Source organism: Lepidochelys olivacea (genome assembly GCF_965140295.1).
Source record: "Lepidochelys olivacea isolate rLepOli2 genome assembly, chromosome: 9".
In the NCBI taxonomy this organism is placed as follows: domain Eukaryota; kingdom Metazoa; phylum Chordata; order Testudines; family Cheloniidae; genus Lepidochelys; species Lepidochelys olivacea.
The window spans coordinates 81,278,070-81,298,362 of NC_140419.1; the positions used below are offsets into that span (position 1 = coordinate 81,278,070).

At 44.6% G+C, this 20,293-nt stretch overlaps 1 protein-coding gene across 2 annotated transcripts in view; it reads left to right on the plus strand.

Annotated features, from left to right (window-relative positions):
* Positions 1 to 20,293, plus strand: part of ARHGEF9 (Cdc42 guanine nucleotide exchange factor 9) — a gene marked incomplete at its 5' end in the record, with an annotated part of 311,752 nt that overhangs the window by 66,079 nt on the left and 225,380 nt on the right. The gene's annotated exons all lie outside the window — the stretch shown is intronic.

A 20,293-nucleotide genomic window follows, 5' to 3' on the forward strand; every position in this document is an offset into this window, starting at 1 on the left:
ATTCCCCCATCTGCATATCACCGCGTCTCCAGGCTCAGAATTCTCTTGGTAGCTGCCTCACGCTGTACCCTTGCTTTCTGGAAGTCAGGTTCACTACATGAAATTCATTGTGACACTTGTCTTTCCTGAGCCTGGTTCTGGGAGGAAGCCCTTCATTGGGAGCTGAAGGTGGTCAGCACGTGTCATGAGAGGATCTTGGTTTGCCTTCATCATGAGCCAGCTACGTTGCTAATCCTCTTTGTACTGTCCATTGAATGATTCCCAGCTGGTGTGGGGAGTGGAAGCTGCTTTTTACTGATCAGATGGGAGTCTCAGAAATAGCTTTAGACAATATGTAAGCAAATCAATTTAGGACCAGAATCAATCTGGCTCTTGCTTATGTTTGCCATGGTGGGGAGTAGGGTAGCGGGAGCTTTCCTCCATGAACTTTCTGCTGTGTTCAGTCAGGATGCACTTCAATTGCTGTACTGCTGATTGTACTGTGTGTACTCTGATGTCTCACTGATTTCAGCATGATGCTCATGCGGATGACCGCAGCAAAGAAGAGCTTTTGGAGAAAGAGCAAAAAAAAAAGAGAATTAATTTACCATGCACAGGGCTTTCTTTTGCAGTGGGGTGAGCAAAGGATGGGCCAGCACCCACGAACACCAGATTTCCCAATTGGGACCAAAAAGGGAATTACAGTACTGACCATTTACAAGGGACCCTGTTTTCATGCTATTTCCAGCCCAGATTTTGAGAGAGAGTGAGAGAGATGTTGACCTGTAGTGGCAGGGCCCAAAAAGAGGATAAAGCATCCTTGTACTAGTGTTCGCCTATAGAGTGCTAGTCTGAGCTCTCCAGTTAGGTCTGCTGTCACAACACATGAATTCTTTACACCCAGAAGTTCAGGTAAATAGCTGAATACTTGGGTACTGATCCAAACTGAGCCCGCCCTTGCATGTTGCCTGTTACTATTTCCCGCACAGCTGCTGCCACTGCTGCCTCCCTGCTGTGTCCGTACAATTTTATTATGCTGCTACGTAATTGCCCTTCTTTATCTGATCAGCTGCCTTTATGAAACATGATCGTTAAAGAGGACCCTGCTGCTTTATGTCTGGTTTTCGTGATAGAAATGGTTCACTGGTGATAACTCGTGTTGACTACTCCGATTTCCTTGTTTTGGATGGGTTCTGCAGCTTTCACTGAACACATGCAGGGAAGGGTTATAGGCATTTAGGAGTCACTGTTAGCCCACAAAAGCTTATGCCCAAAAATTTTTTTTAGTCTCTAAGGTGCTACAACCACTCCTCATTGTTTTTGCTGTTACAGACTAACACGGCTACCACTCTGAAAACTGTTAGCTTTGTGCCTTGACTGTCACCTTCAATTACTTCTTTATCTAGTGGGCTGAAATATAATCCACAGAGAAGAATCACATTCATTTAACCCAGAGTCAGATCAAGATGGTCAGCCCTTAATTTCTGCTCACTTCCCTCAGGATTACAATCTCTTCCCCGAGGGGTAATTCTGTAAGGAGATCCTCCCACTTTGGTAGACAGCATATCTTGGGCATTAATTGGATGCAGAGTGTACATGGAGCTAAAAGTCTCTGCCAGGTAATGAATATACACAAATCAAGAGCAGAAGCATGAACTGGTAGTAAAAGCACAGAGGTGGGCATTAGAACACACCTGTGTTCTATCCCTGACTCTGCCACTATGTGACTTTGGGCAAGTCACTTCACCTACCTGTGCCTCAACTTCCCTGTCTTTATGGTTAGGATAATACGGGCTTACTGCTTAGTTTGTGTGTGTTATATGGCTTAATTTGTTAAATCTGTGAAGGCTTTGAGATCCTGAGAAACTCAATTGAGGGGCAAAGAATTATTGTAATTGGAGGGCCAAAAAACCCTGAAAACTCCTTTCTTCCCAGAGTTTGTGGCTGTTTGGCCTATTACAGAGGCAGCCCCAAAGCTCGAATCTGGATTAGAACTTTGTGTGGTGCCCAGAGTAGCGAGACTCGTTACAGAGGTGTGACGATAAGCTCCCTGTCCCAAGGAATTTATAATCTAAATAATTTAGAAACCTGTTGTTTAGATTCAAGGTTTTGGTGTGAGCCCCACTCTAATTATTATAGCAAGCAGCACTAACCCAACCTGGTGGTGAGAATTTTGTTACACCTTTCACCTAAAGCATGTGAAATACACACAGCTGTGAGATTCACTAACTGCAAAGCTTTTGAACAAACTTAGGGCTGATTCATGGTCTTGATGCGAAACCCTGCCATTTCAAATTATTTTCTTGTGGAATTTCCAGGTGTGAAAGTTACAGGGTATGACCTTTATGGATATGGCTACACTGTAATTAAAAACCCATGGCTGGTCCGTGCCAGCTGACTCCGTCTCATGGGGCTCAGGCTGTGGGGCTGGTTCTTTGCAGTGTAGACTTCCAGGCTGTCGCACTGACTCTGTGAGGTGGGAGCAGGGTGACCAGACAGCAAATGTGAAAAATCAGGACAGGGGCTGAGGGGTAATGAGGAGCCTATAGAAGAAAAAGACCCCAAAATTGGGACTGTCCCTATAAAATCGGGACATCTGGTCACCCTAGGTGGGAGGGTCCGAGAACCTGGGCTGCAGCTCAACTCCAGAAGTCTACAGTGCAGTGAAAGAGGCTCGGAGCCCTGTAAGCCTCAGTCAGCTGGCACAGGGCAGCCGCGGGTTCTGAATTGCAGTGTAGACATACCCTATGGGACTGAAAAGATCAATGAACCTGTAAGTGAATCCACAAAGTATCCTTGTCGTCGAGTGGTCCAGTGTCATGACAGAGGAGGAATCCCTCACCCTCTTCATGGGGCAGCAAGGGCTGGGAATGCGGAGGAGGGAGCATGCTCAGATACCAGAGATACAGCAAGGGAGAACCCCCCTCTTGGTTGTATTAAGTGACACTCATCCCTTGGCTGACACATAAGTTAGCATGGATGGATTTTGGAGCAAACAGAACCTCTGTCAATGAATTGGTGCCACTTGGGATGGGCCACTTGGTGATGTGCACACGGGTCTCAAAACTGCCAACTACTAGCAATTTCCCATTTTGATTAAATGAGCCAACTCCAACAGAGCTATTGTCTGTGACTGGAGCCAGCCAAGTGTTGAATAAAGAAGAGCAACAATATTTATGGGGAGCTGCTGTTATAGATAGCGATATATTCTGTTGTATGCTACTCAAGCCCTATCAGAGAACGCCATCAGCTGTATTATATGATATACAACATTACCATATTCAGGAGCTGGCTCTGAATGATGCATGCCTGTGGTCAGCCAAGTTTAATAAATCAAACTTTCTTAACCTATTAAGGACAGGCCTGCACTTAGCAGCCTTGGTATTTGTCACTGTTGTGACAATACACATTCCTAGTGTGACACGTGATTTGGTTGCTATAGTTCTATCTCTAACATGCATGGCACAGAAGGTTAGAGAGATTTACCAGGAAGACTTAAACCTCATTTTAAAAAATACCTCTGCTAAACATTACTTTTAATTACTTGCCATTCAATAGCGTTTATAGGCTCTCATCAAAGATCAGGGCCCCATTCTGCTAGGCACTGTGCACACACAAAAGAAGAGAGTCTGTATCTCAGACAATCTGAGGAAACAGCCCTGTTTCCAGTAGGTAACTAGAGAGCCATGCCGAAAGTGGATTAAAATGAAAAACTCAGCACCTTGCCCCTAAACCTTCATCTCAAGTCATACAAAAAACATTTCTGTGGTCCAGGAAAGCTTGGTTAAGAAGCTTTTCCATCCAGCTGAATGACATAAAGATGAGATTCTGGTGCTGGAAACGTTAATGGACCTTTGAACTTCCTTTTGATGAACAAAGAGACCTGGCTGCCAGGGTCAGAAGCGGAAGTGTCAGAATACTGTGTTGTGAGAACTGCTAGCCCAAGAGGTGCAGATAACTCAGAGAAACAACTTTGGAGTGCTAATCAAAACACCTTCCAAGATTTGCTCATCGCTGCAATTAGGCAGCTTGTCACTTAGGCTGAGTTACGGGGAATAGCCAGGGGTGCAAAAGCTGATCAGATTTTATAAATCATATCCACTGAGTTAAAGGAGGCGAGAGTCGGATTTACAATCACAGATCACAATGGCAGCATTTCAAAGCCTATCCATCTCTCATCTCCTGAGCTCAGAACTGCAGGGCTGTAAATCAAATCCTTGCGAGCCAGAAAATCTTGGCAAGATTTGTAAATCTGAATTAAGATTTGAAGGGTTTTGGATATCTCTTGTCAATCCATTTATTTGCAGCCACAGACCAAATGGATTGTTTCAAAAGTCAGGTGGCTGGAAAGGCTTGTAAATCAAGACCACAGGCCCAGTTCTGGAAGAAACTATGCCTAGTTTCCATGCTGCAAATGGCAATTTTTCTGTTTGAGAGCAAGAGGCCGGGTCAATGTAGCATTGGCATTAGTAGCACCAGTATTATCTTGGTCCTTGGAGGAATGGGGGCAGTGCCAGAAAAATTAATGCATGTCACCGCAGGCCATCGAGGGCACAGTGCTGCTAGTGAGCAGTGGCCCTGGGAACCCCAAGAGGCTGCTGCATGCAAAGTGCAGGTTTTTGAAAATAGAGCTGCACTCCTCTGCATTTTAAAAACACTGAGTGTGTTGTCTGGGCAGGGGAATGACCTCTCTTACCTCTGGGTTATAAGCCGGTTAAGTATTAAGTGCCTTGTCCAAAGCCACCTGAAGTCAGTTCACAAGGCTGCCAATTGTCACACACGCATCTGGCAACCTGACTGAACCCTCGTGCTTCTGTAGGGATGCCCTTCTAGTTGCTACTCCCAGCAGCCAAGCAGCCTCCCCTCCCGCTGCTCCCTCTGTTGTGTCTGTGCAGGGAAAGAACAGGCAGAGGAGGCACTGACGGCTGGGAGGGACAGATAAGTTGGCTCCTCCCTCCCCCAGCTACTCCCTACCTAGCCTCAATAGCCGTCCTTTCTCCAGAGCACCCAGTACCCCCTTCCCCTCCCCCCATGCACTGTCGAGGCCAGGGGAATGTTTGTAAGGCTGGAATCGCCTCAGAACTCCAGGCTGGGGTAGGGAAGGCTTGTTGGGCTAGATCCACACAGGTATTTAGGTGGCTAAACTCCAGACGTAGGCACCTAAGTTTTAGGCTCCACTGCAATCCACAGAACTGCTGCCAAATCTGTAGGTGCCTAAACTCACGCAGTGCCAAACTGTCAGTGTAAAAGTTCCCTCGACACCTACGTGTTTTGTGTTAGGGCATGTGCACTGCTGCCCGCTTCTAGGTGTCCAGATGCCGAACTCCCGCCTAGCCTCAGAGCAATCCACGAACCAGGAGAGGATAAGGCGGAAGAGGGCCTATCTCACGTGTGGGGCCTGATCCGGTAGGTGTGTGGAAGGTTGCCTAATGGTTCAGGACCCATTTAAAATCTGACCAGAGGAGTTGTTAGTGGCCATCTTCTAGTTCTTAGTTAGATCACTTGGATGTGGGAGACCCAAAGTCTAGTCCTTCTGCTCCAGCCACTCTTTAATTATTAATCCACGGTGGAACAGCTGTAACAGGAGGGACTGAGAATATCCCCCGTGTTTAGACCCTGTTCAAATCCTTTCTCCCACTCTCGCAGAGTGGGGACTAGAACTTTGGGTCTCTCAGATGGGGATGGGGTGAGAAAATGAAGTCCAGGAGGTGTTAAGGATCTTACCCCGGCTCTCACAGTGAAACAGTGGCAGAGCTGGGAATGGAAACCAGGTCCTCAGAGTCCCATGTCTTGTCCACAGGGTCCATTCACCTGTCTGAATTGTATCTGGCAGTCAGGAGAGGGGGGTATCAAGGGGATTTAACTACACTTTACTGGATCTTCACTAATTAGTGAGATCTGTATTCTGTGGGCACAGGTTCAGGTCAGTCCTTCCTTTGCTGGAACTACTTCATCCTGAATCTCTAACGCCAGCTATATTTTAGTACCCTGGTCTTGCCCACCTCCCTACTCCTTCCTGTTGGCCTGTGAGGCATCCTAATAAAAAGAATTAAAGCACAATCTTTTGTGCCAGGCAAAGCTGCGGTGTGAGTATTTAAGCTGGAAATCTTGCATCTGCATTAGGGCCAGTTTCTTTCTTGTTCCCTGTGCTAATAGCAGGGAGTATGCAGATCTGCTGCAAAAAGGTGTTGAATATTCAGAAAGGCTTGCTTTTCTCTAACAAGCAACCTATTTCTGGAGGCAGGAAGGGGACTGTAATGGCAGTGATGGGGTACATGTGAGCCAGATGCCTTCTGTGAAGCATTCCCAGGCTCCCCAAAGTTAATTCCATACCAGCACATTTATGAGGAACTGGAAATTCAACCAAAGTGCTCTCCAGGAGAATGGAATGAAGGGAGGGTTGATCTGAGTTTTCTCCCAGTGACTCTATGCAGCCATAGCAGGGAGCTCTGCTTGGTATTCCACACCAGCCGTCAGGAACAGTATCCCCGATAATGTCACGGCAAACTTGGTGGCTGAACTTTGTGACTTTGTCCTCACTCATAACTATTTCACATTTGGGGACAATGTATACCTTCAAATCAGCGGCACTGCTATGGGTACCCGCATGGCCCCACAGTATGCCAACATTTTTATGGCTGACTTAGAACAACGCTTCCTTAGCTCTCGTCCCCTAATGCTCCTACTCTACTTGCACTACATTGGTGAAATCTTCATCATCTGGACCCATGGAAAAGAAGCCCTTGAGGAATTCCACCATGATTTCAACAATTTCCATCCCACCATCAACCTCAGCCTGGATTAGCCCACATAAGAGATCCACTTCCTGGACACTACAGTGCTAATAAGCAATGGTCACATAAACACCACTCTATACCGGAAACCTACTGACCGCTATACTTATCTACATGCCTCCAGCTTTCATCCAGACCACACCACATGATCCATTGTCTACAGCCAAGTTCTACGATACAACCGCATTTGCTCCAACCCCTCAGACAGAGCCAAACACCTACAAGATCTCTATCAAGCGTTCTTAAAACTACAATACCCACCTGCTGAAGTGAAAAAACAGATTGACAGAGCCAGAAGAGTACCCAGATGTTACCTACTACAGGACAGGCCCAACAAAGAAAATAATAGAATGCCGCTAGCCGTCACCTTCAGCCACCAACTAAAACCTCTCCAACGCATTATCAAGGATCTACAACCTATCCTGAAGGATGACCCATCACTCTCGCAGATCTTGGGAGACAGGCCAGTCCTTGCTTACAGACAACCCCCCAACCTGAAGCAAATACTCACCAGCAACCACACACTACACAACAAAAACACTAACTCAGGAACCTATTCTTGCAACAAAGCCCGTTGCCAACTGTGTCCACATATCTATTCAGGGGACACCATCATAGGGCCTAATCACACCAGCCACACTATCAGAGGCTCATTCATCTGCACATCTGCCAATGTGATATATGCCATCATATGCCAGCATCATATCCCCTTTGCCATGTACATTGGCCAAACCAGACAGTGTCTACACAAAAGAATAAATGGACACAAATCAGACGTCAAGAATTATAACATTCAAAAACCAGCTGGAGAATACTTCAATCTCTCTGGTCACTTGATTACAGACCTAAAAGTCGCAATTCTTCAACAAAAAAACTTCAAAAACAAACTCCAACGAGAGACTGCTGAATTGGAATTAATTTGCAAACTGGACACCATTACATTAGGCTTGAATAAAGACTGGGAGTGGATGTGTCATTACACAAAGTAAAACTATTTCCCCATGTTTATTGTCTTCCCTACTGTTCCTCATATGTTCTTGTCAACTGCTGGAAATGGCCCATCTTGATTATCACTACAAAAGGTTTTTTGTTTTTTTCTCTCTCCTGCTGGTAATAGCTCACCTTACCTGATCACATACAGTGTGTATGGTAACACCCTTTGTTTCATGTTCTCTGTGTATATAAAATCTCCCCACTGTATTTTCCACTGCATGCATCCGATGAAGTGAGCTGTAGCTCATGAAAGCTTATGCTCAAACAAATTTGTTAGTCTCTAAGGTGCCACAAGTACTCCTTTTCTTTTTGAGGATACAGACTAACACGGCTGCTACTCTGAAACACACCAGCTCTGTTGCTTTCTATTTTTATCTCCTTGTGCAGTGCTGAGTGAGCATTTAATTTTGTGGAGATATTTTCTGTTTACTGTTTGAAATGTGTCCCACACCATATTTCTCTTGCCTTACTAATTTCAGGGGGAATAGATCGTTGACTGCTGCATTTTGACACAGAAGCTGTAGCTAATCACGATGATATTCGATTGCCTTCTGTCCATATGACTAGGCTGACCGAAAAGCATGGAGTCCCATGGATTTGTCTGTGCTAATTAGTTTAAATATCAGTGCACCAATGCACTCAGAGATTTATTTGTATGCATGGAGGAAAGCCAGGAAAATGTATCCTCTCTAATCTCTCTCTTCCCTGGCTCTAAATATTCAATCATTTTGCATCCAGGGAATGTCTGCTTTGTATATTTTTTTCTGTGGTTTACATTATCATTTGCTAAACCTATTATGAAGTACTATTTGCCACAGTTTTAAGATGTTTGTATGGTTTTCCCTGTGCCCTCTTTCTCATTCAACTCCAGGAGCTTCCTAAATATATCCGTGACTATTCTTGCTTTCCAGTTCCGTAAAACCCATTTGTGTGTGCATACATGTAGTGTGCATAGCGTTGTGTGACATCACTAGATCGCACTGGAGGTGGGGCAGTCGTCAGTAAACCTAAATTGACAGACCTTGACATAACTAATACTGAACCCCAAGAATGGTTAACTCTTTGGCTGCTGTTGGATGCCCACCATACCTATGCTTGTGCAAAGAGCAGGTCTAAAGTCCCTGTTGAGCAGTGAGACTGTAACGTTCTAGGGATCTGAGGGCTAATGTTTCCAATCCATGGTGGCATATGAACTGAGCAGAGTGTGAGATACACTGTATGAACATACACGGCTTGCAGTGAACTTGCTCATCCCCAGACGAGCTGTGAATGGACCACCTTTACCCTGAATTTACAGACTGGTGACTGAGATGGGTCCAATTCCAACTACACTACCTGCTGATTGCTTCTACCAGCTGGACAACAGGTGAATGTTTATCCTGCTCAGGGCGTTTTGACTCTCTTAAAAGTTATTTCTAAAAGAGCGCTGGGTTTCTGCGTAGAGCAGTGATGGATGCCACTGGGGTGGAGCCTGGGCCTTGTCTGCTTGAGGCCTTCCATTAATGGCATGCTGATGGAGCTGTCTCAGGTCATGTCTACACTACAAAATGATGTTGACCTAACTTACATTGGCATACAGCCAGCCACCGCAGTTACTAAATCGCTTGTGTGTGTGTGCAGGCTTGGCTCCTAGTGTTGGCGGTGCACGTCCTAACCAGGAGCACTTGTATCAATTGTATTGTCAGTGTGGGGCAGTGTAGGAAGGCTCCTGAAGGCCAATAACAATTGACATAAGCAACTCAGGGTTCACATTGACACAGTGTCAACTTAACTACATTGACCATGACTCTACGCCGCTTGGGGAGGTGGTGTTACTAAATCGGCATAGAGAGGCACTGATGTTGGCAGAAGCCAAATTTAAGTGAAGACACTTCTGCAGCTAGGTTGAAGCAAAGCAGCTTTCATTGACCTAACTGTGTAGTGTAGATCAGGCCTCAATGATAATGCAATGGTGGGAGAGTTCCCCAAAACCGCTAGGGGTAGACAACGAGCAGGTGAGTGGCTTGAAATGGAGAGGCAGTTGGTCTTGAACTGTGGATTCCTGGTTGTTCTGGACTGCAGAGAAGAGATATTTGCGCTTCCATGCTTGAATGAAGAAGTTCGTGGCCTCCAGGTGATGGCCTTCATAGTACTTTAGAAGGTTGGGTGCTCCCTGAGAAACTACAGATGGAACTGCCCGCTGCCAGACCATAAGCATGTAGTTTGTAGTGATCTTCCATAATCAGCCCTTATGTAGTTCAAAGCAAAATCCCCTTTCTCTCTGCTTCCCAAAACCTTACCTCTAGTATGAGAGCATTGTCCCCTGCAGCTCCCAGCCCCTGGAATGGCCTTTCTCTGCATCACCCACTTATTAGCACACAATCTCATCCAATTTTAGATGAGAAAGGGTCTTTTCTTTCTCACTTACACCCCTTGGTTTCTCTTTGCTTGTGCTGTAATTCATTATTTAACTCTGTCACTGGGTTGTTTCGCCCTGGGATATGGTTTGTATGAAAGAGGCTGTATTATAAACCCTGCTGGCACTTTGCTTGGCAGCAATGTATGCTCTGTATGCTTTGCACTTTCCCAGCACACTGTTCTCGGAAAACCAAACTCTGCGTTAGATGTAGCATGAAAAATCTCTGTGCAAACATTCTGACAAATGCTCTTGTAGTACTAAGCAACAGCTATTTTGGTAGCTCAAGGCCACTGCAACTACACCTGGGTTTAGCTAAAGAGAGAATTCAATCTGGGGGGGATAGGCGAAATTAGTACTATTCACAAGTCACAGCCTCAAAGTCCTTTCTCCAATGGCTGTTAAAAGATTCTGAGATCTCTCAAATGTTGCAGAAGCCAGTGGTCATTATGTCTGTAGAATACATCATAGAATCAGGCACTGTGACCAAGAGACATCATAGTGAGCCGTCTAGAATAGGCATGTATGCACACCAGTGTTCTCTGGTGGATGGAATCTGTATTGCTTAATTGTGTGTCATAGGCCTGATACTGCTAACAACTAAGGGAGATCCTCTTTCGGCTTTAGTGGTGGAAGGTTGTTGTGATAATTGGGTCAACAAATTTACCTTAATTATGAGCTCAGTTATAAAAAAGTATATAGAAGTTTTATAAGATGTTACAATAACCTACAATAACAGATGTTGATGGAAAGTAGGTCATGTTGCTTTCAATAATGAATGTTATAAACAGGTGCAAGAGAACCAGACAAAATTAGTCTAAACCAAAAGGCCATGTTGATAGATCTTGAATCATATGTTGAAATCATGCTTGGTAAAAACAGAAGCTGTAGAACCGGAAATGAACCAAAATTGCTTTGTCAGATATTAGGGCTAACTGGTGAATTCATTAATTAAAGGGTGGGCTATGCCAGCCCAGCCATCGTCCCTTTTTGGGTCCTTAAAGAAAGAGGCTTTGGGTGGAGACTATGAAAGAATAGAGGGAAGCTACTGGAGTGAGCTTCACCAGTATGGCTGCCACCTGCACTGTTTCCTGGGAACAAGAGCTCCAGCTCAGCTTAGCTAGCTTCCTCTCTTTTACTTTTGCCATCTTTGGTACTACCTAAAAGACTGTCAAATCAAGGGAGGGTTTCTTCTAAAACTCTCTCCAGCTAAAGGGAAAGGGAACAAGGGATGTTGTTAAAATGAAAGCCTGACTTTCCACTTTACATTTCATATGCGTTAACTGTTTTTCTTTCATTTCGGCATCTTTAATAAAAGGTTAAAATGATTTTTAATGGTGTGATTGCCATGGTACTAAGCAGGCTGAGGTCTCTGTATACCAAACCCTGAACCTTGTTTAATGTTGGACACTGACTGGGCTGTATTACAATATTTGGGCCCCCCATTCCATCTAAATTAGTACAACAGCTCTATCTGTTTTTAGAGCAGAAGGACGTAGGTCTGTCCCTGCTGTTGTACTGAAGCTCTGAGGGGACACAGTATGCAGCACAGTGATAAGACCAAGGATTTGTTAAGGTGCTTCCTCTTGAGGGGAGGTTTTGTAACCATCCCCTCACACCTCTCCCAAACCTGGTGAAATTCACCTGACTTGAAGGATCTGTTACAAACTAAAAACTCAGGTCAGGTTTGCCAAATGTCAGGAATGTGGTCCAAATCTTAAAGGATCTCTAGCTGGAACCGTGGCACAAAGCCTGTGAAAACCTGTGCTTTCACCAGGTGAGAATCAGCAGTTTTGGCTGTGTTTCACTCTGAAGCTGAAATTGTGACTTGGGTTGAGTGCTCACCCCACACAATGTCCATGCTTTGCACAGTTCTAACTTGAATGCCAGAGATGTATAATGTGGCTTTACAGCAGGCCTATCAACTATGTATTGTCAAGTATTTAAAAGATGTGAACACTGCAGAAGGAGGGTGTATAAAGATCAATGTGATGAAACAGCAACAGAAAACTTGGAATGAATATCAGGAAAACTTTTCTTTATGGTAAAATCAAACAGCCTGAAATAATCTCCTAAATGAAGCAATGACAGTTCCACTTGCCTGATTTATAAATGAATGGACAACAATCCTCCTGTTGTCCCCCAGGGATGGAATAATTCCCCAATTAATTAATTAACACCTTGCAGAGGTGTTAATGGCCTACTTCATTTATAATAGTCCCTTGCAACACATGTTAACTATTATGTTTAACAGTCTGTTCCACCCTGAATTTAGCTGTGACACTGTGAGTACCTTTCCAAGACATGGAGAAGAACTCCGTGGAGCTGGAAAGCTTGTCTGTCTCACCAACAGAAGTTGGTCCAATAGAAGATATTCCCTCACCCACCTTGTATCTCTCTTAATTCCCCAATTGGTCTTTTCCCATCAATTTCTAGGAGTCTGTATTGTTGAGTTGTCCAAAAATCTTTGGAATCATCAGGGTTGTTAGAGTCTAAATAATGGCCTGTTGCAATCCAGTGCCATCCTTCAGCTTTTGCCAGCAGCAAATATCACCTGGGCATCTTCATCATGATGCAAGAAAATGCTTCCAAACAGCCTTGTTGACAGGAATTGTGAGGATTTAAGGGAAAGCATAACCGTTTCAAGCTGTCATGCTGCATTAATGTCTGTTGGCTCAAACAGCTCCGGGGAGATGAATTCAGGATAGCGCTTCAGAAGCAAGCAGGAAGAACCAATTGGTGGGTGGCTGTCATAATTGCTCGAATCCTTTGGCATGGGTCAAGGGAGGGACTTATTGGTGGGGAGGAGGAGTGATCTGATTGGGCCAGTGACATGACTGGGACTCTGGATTTGAGTCTTGGATAAATTTCTGACTGTTCTTCCTCTTCGTTACCCTGCAATACCCAGCCAGCATGGATTGATGATTTCTGTTCATCTTGGGTGAAACTCTGCACATCTTCCCAGCACCAGTACAAGGCCTAGGCACAACTGAAGACCTGTTCTGAAAGGTTTTGATGGGACTTAAGTGGTACATAGGCCTTGAGCTGCTCCTTGCTCAAGAGTGAATTTCACCCCAGTGAGGAAAATGTGGGGATGGACAAGTAGTTTGGTGCCGTGTCTATTCCTGATAAAACACGTTTATGAAAATCTACATGGGAATTCAGCATGGCCCTTGAGCAGCTGGTGACTTGTTGCTTTGCTTGATGTTACCAAACTATGGGCACCCTGCAAATGAAGTTGTCTGCTGCTCTCTCTGATTTGTTAAGCGGTCGAGAAGAGATCAAGCAAAACAATTAGTGAGAGTTGAAATAATTCCCAAGTCAAATGCAACTTTGTGCTTGGGGAGGCATAGAGCCCTGGATGCCAAGCAAAGTAGGTTCCCAGAAAACAAAGATAGCCTTGCTACTAAAAGATTCCCCTTTCCCTCCCACAAAAACCTTCTGGAGCCAACAACAAATAACCTCAATCAATATTCTCTGCATTTTGAATTTTGTTTTGCTCTTTGTTGATTTAAATATAAACTTTCAGGTGATTTTGGCCCTCAAATGGGGAATAAGTAGGCCCACCCTTGAGATGAGGTTGAAGTATTGTGGCTGGCTTCTGAGGGGAACTTGATATGCTGCAAATGTGCTTGATCTCTGACATATTTGAATGGGAAGGTGGCAAGCTGAAGTCAGTTCTGGCATAATGATGGGAAATGACTGAGCTGAATAGCAAGCAGTGTTGCTTCAGATATGTTCCGAGCGGAGGCTGGACCACTGGTTGCCTCTCTGTAACTGTTCTTTACTTAGGCAGAATAGAGCTAGACAACACCCTCATTTGTCCTAGCAGGTGAAAATAAATAAATAAATTAAATGAAAAATTGAGCTGCTAATGTGGCTCACAATTCACTGATCTATTGATCATCTGTCCTCTGCTACTCCAGCCACGAATGTAGCTAACGCTCATGCCTCAGGGCATAAATGGATGGTCTTACGGTCAGGAAGGAATTTTTCCCTCCCAACCTCCAGTATTTCACATTTGTGAAGTTGCTTGGGAGAAGGGGTGGTTCACCTTCCCCTGCTGTGTCTGGTGTTGACTGCTGCTGGACTAAATAGACCGATGGTCTGATCCACTTAGATACCTCTTGTGTCCCTGACTCTCTCTCTCTTTTTCTAGCTCCATTCTCTGTCTCTTCTGTACTACCTCGCTTTAAACTTTGTGCTGGAAAAATATTAGGGATTGCTTGGAGGGTCTATAGCTTCAGCTCCCCGGTTTGAGTGTTGAGAGAGCCATCCACGCAAACATGGCCTCTTCTACTTCATGTGACAATTCTTTGTCACAAAGTCCTTCGTGGACACCGATGAATTTCCTATTGCTGTGGATAGCATTTTAAGGCTGATGTGGGTGTTAGAAGGCAGACGGGGTTCAGACTGGACTACACTTCAGCACATAAGTGTTTGCTGTGTGAAGTGATCACGTTGCTGGAGACCTCTTGTTTTTTCTGATGCTCACTTCAGCAAAACCAGAGAGCTAAATAAAAAACCCTCACAACCCCACTGATCATCAGTGATGTGCTGCTGTCTTACATCTTGCCACAGCTTGTTACAAGCCACTTTGCAGAGAGTTTAATTTTTTTTTTTTCTGCACTAGGCTAGAAGGGGAGTTGAACTTTATCAGGAGTCAGACATTTCCCAGCTATTATTTTGCAACCTATTGGAGTGGCAGATCAGGAGGTGGGAACCCAGTTATGCAAACAAACGCACGTCACTCCTGCACAGAAATAGCTACAGAATATGTGCACTAAGGTGGAAATGAAGGCCTTGGATACGCATGCAGCAAACAGAGGAGGAAGGAGTACGGGGGCTGCAATGTTTTGTTCAAAGCCTCCCAGGAGATATTTAGAGAACACATTCTTTCTGGAAACAAGCAGAGGATTACCGCTTACCAGTTCAGCAGTGTAGGAGTTGTTATTGCCTTTCTTAGGGAAAAAAGGGGACCAGGTTTTTGACGGAGATGATGCATTGTTCTAGGGTGTTAATTGCTTTAAACAATGGTTTTCCACATGGTGTATGTAGAAATAACTTCTTGCTTTATTTAACTGTTTTTTCTGCCCCCCCCCCCCTTGTCAGTCAATCGCCAGACCAATGCAGGATTGTTCCCTAATTCACTGTCGAGTCTAGTTCTCAGAGTCCCAAGTGACAAGGCTCTCGCCCCTTCCCTTAGGAGACTATTCCACAGCTCACAGTCATGAAGTGTTTGTGAAATTCACCTTACATTTTTTTCTTTTAGTTTTAGTCTTTGTTGTTTATATATTATTACATTAATATATCTTTAATAATTTCTTGTAGTACATTGTTCAACCATTGCATGACTTTGTGCACTGCACAGAGTTCCAGGTCAAGATGTGGTGGTTACTGGTAAATAAAAGAAACAAAGCTGGAACTTGAGCTGTAGGGAACTGCTGTTTGTGTCTGTTGTCCTTCCTTTAATAAATGTCTCCTGCTTAAAGGGACCTGCTATTCCCTATGTCATGATACTCTTTAAGGTCCAGCCAATAGAGGGTGACCTAATCCTACAAAGCTGAGCAAGTGTGTGACATCTGATGCAGTAGAGCACGGGTTATCAAACGGGGGGTTGGGTCGCAAGGTTATTACATGGGGGATTGCGAGCTGTCAGCCTCCAACCCAAATCCCGCTTTGTCTCCAGCATTTATAATGGTGTTAAATATATTTTAAAGTGTTTTTAATTTATAAGGGGGGGTCATACTCAGAGGCTTGCTATGTGAAAGGTGTCACCAGCAGAAAAGTTTGAGAACCACTGTAGTAGAGGGAATATTGCAGAGGTTCAGATAATTTGAGAAGACTGGCTTAAGTATCCAGACTTTTGAGCCCGTTAGAATAGGCCAGCTTTTTTTGGATATCCTCCCCTATCCTCACCTATGAAATCAGCATCTACAAAAAATCCCCACATCAAAAGTTGACTATTCCCAGACAGCCTCGGACATGTATAAATGTTTGGTGATGAGTGAACCTCCTAGATATTAAGAGGTCATCGAATGCTATAAAACCAAGCCTTTTGCAAATAGGATTTCTAGCCATTGTGATGTCTGGGGCTGTGCCAGTGGGAACACTGCAGTTTTCTCAAATAGCTGACCCCAGCTGAAAATCAGCATGCAAAACTACACAGAGAAAGGGGAGATTAGTCCTGATTTATTGGCCTGTCAATTAAATGAGAGCACCAGGATTCTCGCCGCATGGCTGAGAGATAAATAACATGATGACAGCAAAGATCAGCCATATCACTATGTCTTAAATGCAACTGCTCACTTCTATACATTTGTATTAATTAAAGTATTCATACATCCTGCACACTTCAACATCAATTTCAAAAATTATTTTGAACCATTGCCAGGGGACTACGTTGTTACAACATCTACTTTCCCTCCATCTATTAGCAGGAAGAGGCTAACTGAGGAAATCGCAGGCAGATTTAATTGGGGACAGAAGGAAGTCATGGAGGGGAGGAGAGATGCAGAACACAAAACTAGGTCAGAAGTTTGATGGTAGGTAACTCTTGCTTGACACTGGAAGACTGAGCTGAATGAAGGTTTTCTTTTTTTTAGGGAGCCTTGAATCTGCTGCAGTTACAGCATTAACCAGTAATTGGTTGTGATGCAAAAGGAATTTCCACAGTAACTTTATATAACATGCCGCATACAGATTGACATGGTCGCAGGTTCTCTGCATGCCACAGGGTGTGTTACCAGCTATTCATCACTGGGAAAGAGCAGGTCAGGAATCCGGAGCTTCAAGTACCATGTATGGGTGGGCATATGTGCACCACTGCTCTCTGTGAGAGGGCATGGGTCAGGTGTGGTGTTCATGCATGTGTGGGAGGAGGTATACCCTGCTTAATGGGTCTCACATCTTAAGTACTGTGCCATTATGGTACTCTTCTGTCCTACAAGTCCCAAGTTCTACTCCCCTTGCTGCAAAGCCTGCGTTTGAGCCAAAAACAACAGTGTCCATTGCTCATGCCTGCAGCCTGATTCTCCAGGAACAGTTCTGAGGTGCTCATCAGGAGCGCCACAAAAGTCAATTTGGTAGAGAGAGCCAGGGCCTCAGTGTAAAAAGCTTTCACACTTGCCCGGGAGGAGTTGCCTGTGTGACAACATGAAGCCTTTTATCAAGGAAGAAAAGAGAGCAGGAAGGAGGGTTTACTCTGATTTGAAGCCCATATTAGGTGTAAGCCTGGGGGAATTAGCGTTAACATTTCATTTCAGCTTTTTTCCTTTTCCTTTTTTTGTACAACTTGCATTTTTGTGCTGTCAGACTTTGATGGTTTTATGTAACTGTTTAAAAATTGAACAAGCTTCTTAACTTAGATTTGGCACAATATATATATATTGCCTCTCTCTCTCCCTCTCATGCACATTAAGAATAAAGATGTTGGAGCTTAGGAGACTTTTTCTATCCTCTGATGTCAGCCCACCTGTCGCAGTTCACAAAGCCACTTCCTTGAGGACTCTTTTGGGTGCATTCTGTTCCAGCACATGATGCTGTACCTGCAGCAGTCCCTTGGGTGGTCTTCACAAGAGAAATCCAACCAAGAGATTCATCCTGGGGAAAATGCAAGTTAACATGTCAGGGGAAACATAAACCAGAACACACATGCAATGGCAGAGAGAATCCTAGAAAGCTGTAAAGATAAAAAGAAACCTGAGTGGTGGTGGATTGGCAAACTAGAAACAAGGTTGCAGTACAAGATGGCGGCAAAATGTGAATTTGGGTTGGGTGCACAGAGGCAGCCCGTCCTGGGACAGGGAAGCAGACGCACCACAAAGGAGGGCTCAGTGGAGAGCACAACGTGGTACAATCTCAGGCCCCTGTTTGCCAGCAGCATTAGAAAGACTGAAGGAAAGTAACAGAACAACAAAAATTAAGGGGCAGCATGGCCTGTCTTTGGAGGAGGAGAGAAGGAAATATTTATAGTCTGGTTAAACAATTACTAGAATGACAGGACAGGATAAGGGCCTACAAGGAGCAGAAAGGAAAGAGAGGAATTATCTAGGATGGCATGCAGTGGTATAAAACAGGAGTAAAGGGGGATGAAGCTAAGAAGGGGAAAATGTAGGCTTTGCTTCAGAAAAAATGCTACTGACCAGCTGATCTAGGAATATGGAAGATTCTCCCAAGGGAATGGTGGAAGCCCCATTGCAAGGGACATTTAAACTAGAAAACATCTAGCAGGGAACCAACCTGCACTGCCCCCTGGCGGGGTGGTCGGGTGGCCTAGATTGAATGAAAACAGGCCTCTTTTCTCACTTCTATGAGTGACAGAAGAGGGTAGCTGGGAAAGGAGCTGAGTCCTATGCAGAGCAGCTGGAGTGGACTTGGACTCAAATTCTTGGAACCCAGATATTGCCCCAACTCTCCTCTGCTATGGCAATGACATCAAGCAGAAGCCCCCTCCCAAGAGCCAGAGACTTCCTACCAAACCAGCTTTAGTGATGTGGGGAGGAGGGGAATACCATCAGAGACCACCTACATAGAAGTCAGTAGCTACCGCTCTGCGGTGTGCAGGATAAAAAAAGGATGGCAATTTGGCTCAGTTGTGGCAGAGCAAGTTGGCTGGGGCACCTGGACATGAGAGAGCAAAGCAGTGTTGCCAACTCTTGCAATTTTACCTTAAGTCCTGCAATATTTGATGTATTCCTTAAAACCCCAGCTCCTGAAGTCATGTGATAACATAAAGGTGGTGGGTTTTTTTTAAGGAAAGCTGAGAAAGTTTCTAGCCAGGATAATTGGAGAGGAAAGTTTGAAAATAGGTACCCGCTAGAGGCTCCAAAAACAGTAGGCAACTAAAACCCAACAATTCTTTAAAACCTTGTGGATTTCTAAGTCAAACTCGTGATTTCTGAATGCTTGAGTCTGGCAATTCTGGTGACAGGATGGTTTGGGGAAATCCGTAATAAAAAATGAGTTTTGCACTTTAACTCCTTTGCTTATATATTGTCCGTCTGCTACCGTTTGTCTTGTTGATTTGGCTTGAGAGCTCCTTGGAGCAAGGATTGTTGCATACGGTTTATGAAGTGCTGACCACATCAGAGCCTGAATCCTGAGTGGGTCCTCTGGGCGTTACTTGATAATATCATTATCATCTCTAGCTTGGACTATTTCGCTCCCACCTGGGAGACACATGCCACTGGGCTGATTACTCTCCAGCACATGCCACTCTCCCTGGAAGCCATGGGCAATATCAGAGCTTGGAAATAGACCAGCTACAGGCAAAAAATGTCTACTGTTTTAGCAGGACATGACCCATCCTATCCTCCTCTCCAGGAATAGAGGAAAGTTCAGTCTGAGGCATGAACTAATTCCACAGACACCACTTTCATCAGCTCCTTTCTACTCATTAACCCTGAGCATCCTATTTCCTGTGATGCTGGGACGCCAGAGATCAAATCTGTGGTTCATTCTGTATAATAATACTAGCACTCTCTGCTGTATTTTATGTAACATGACAGGACACTTCAATTTTCCTGTCTGTCTTTCTCAAGCCAGGAAATCACTAAAACTAGACCAAACTGTCCCACACCCTCTGCTGGACAAAACAATGCCAGAGATGCTTCACCAACATTAACAAATTAAACCTCACAACAACCCGCTAAGCATTATGATCCCCCTTTTACAGATGGGGACACTGAGGCAGAAAGAAGTGAGAAGTCTCACCCAAGTTCACCCAGGGAATCAGGAGGGCCAAACTCCTGCTGGAAGAGAGAGAGAGAGAGAACTTGAATTGGAACCTCACTATGGGAAGGAGGACTGGGGACTTTCTAAGGGAGGGGGGAGAGAGAGAGACTCTGGGTTGGAGTCTGGAGAGTTGGAGTCTGGAGAGCTAGACTGTGTAAGTAAATACATGGGACCTCAGGAGGGGAATGCTTTAAATTATCTTTGGACTGGTGGTGTGCAGGTCTCCAAGGATCCTGAAAAGGGGAAACTGAGGCAGGGAGCTGCAAAGTAGCCTCCACCTCAAAAGAGGTGATGGCAGGTGGAGGGGTTTTTAATACACATTTTCAATAGAACCCCCTTGAAATTTTAATTTTTTTCATTCTTTTTCTCTCCCAGGGCAATGTGAGGTGCTGGGATT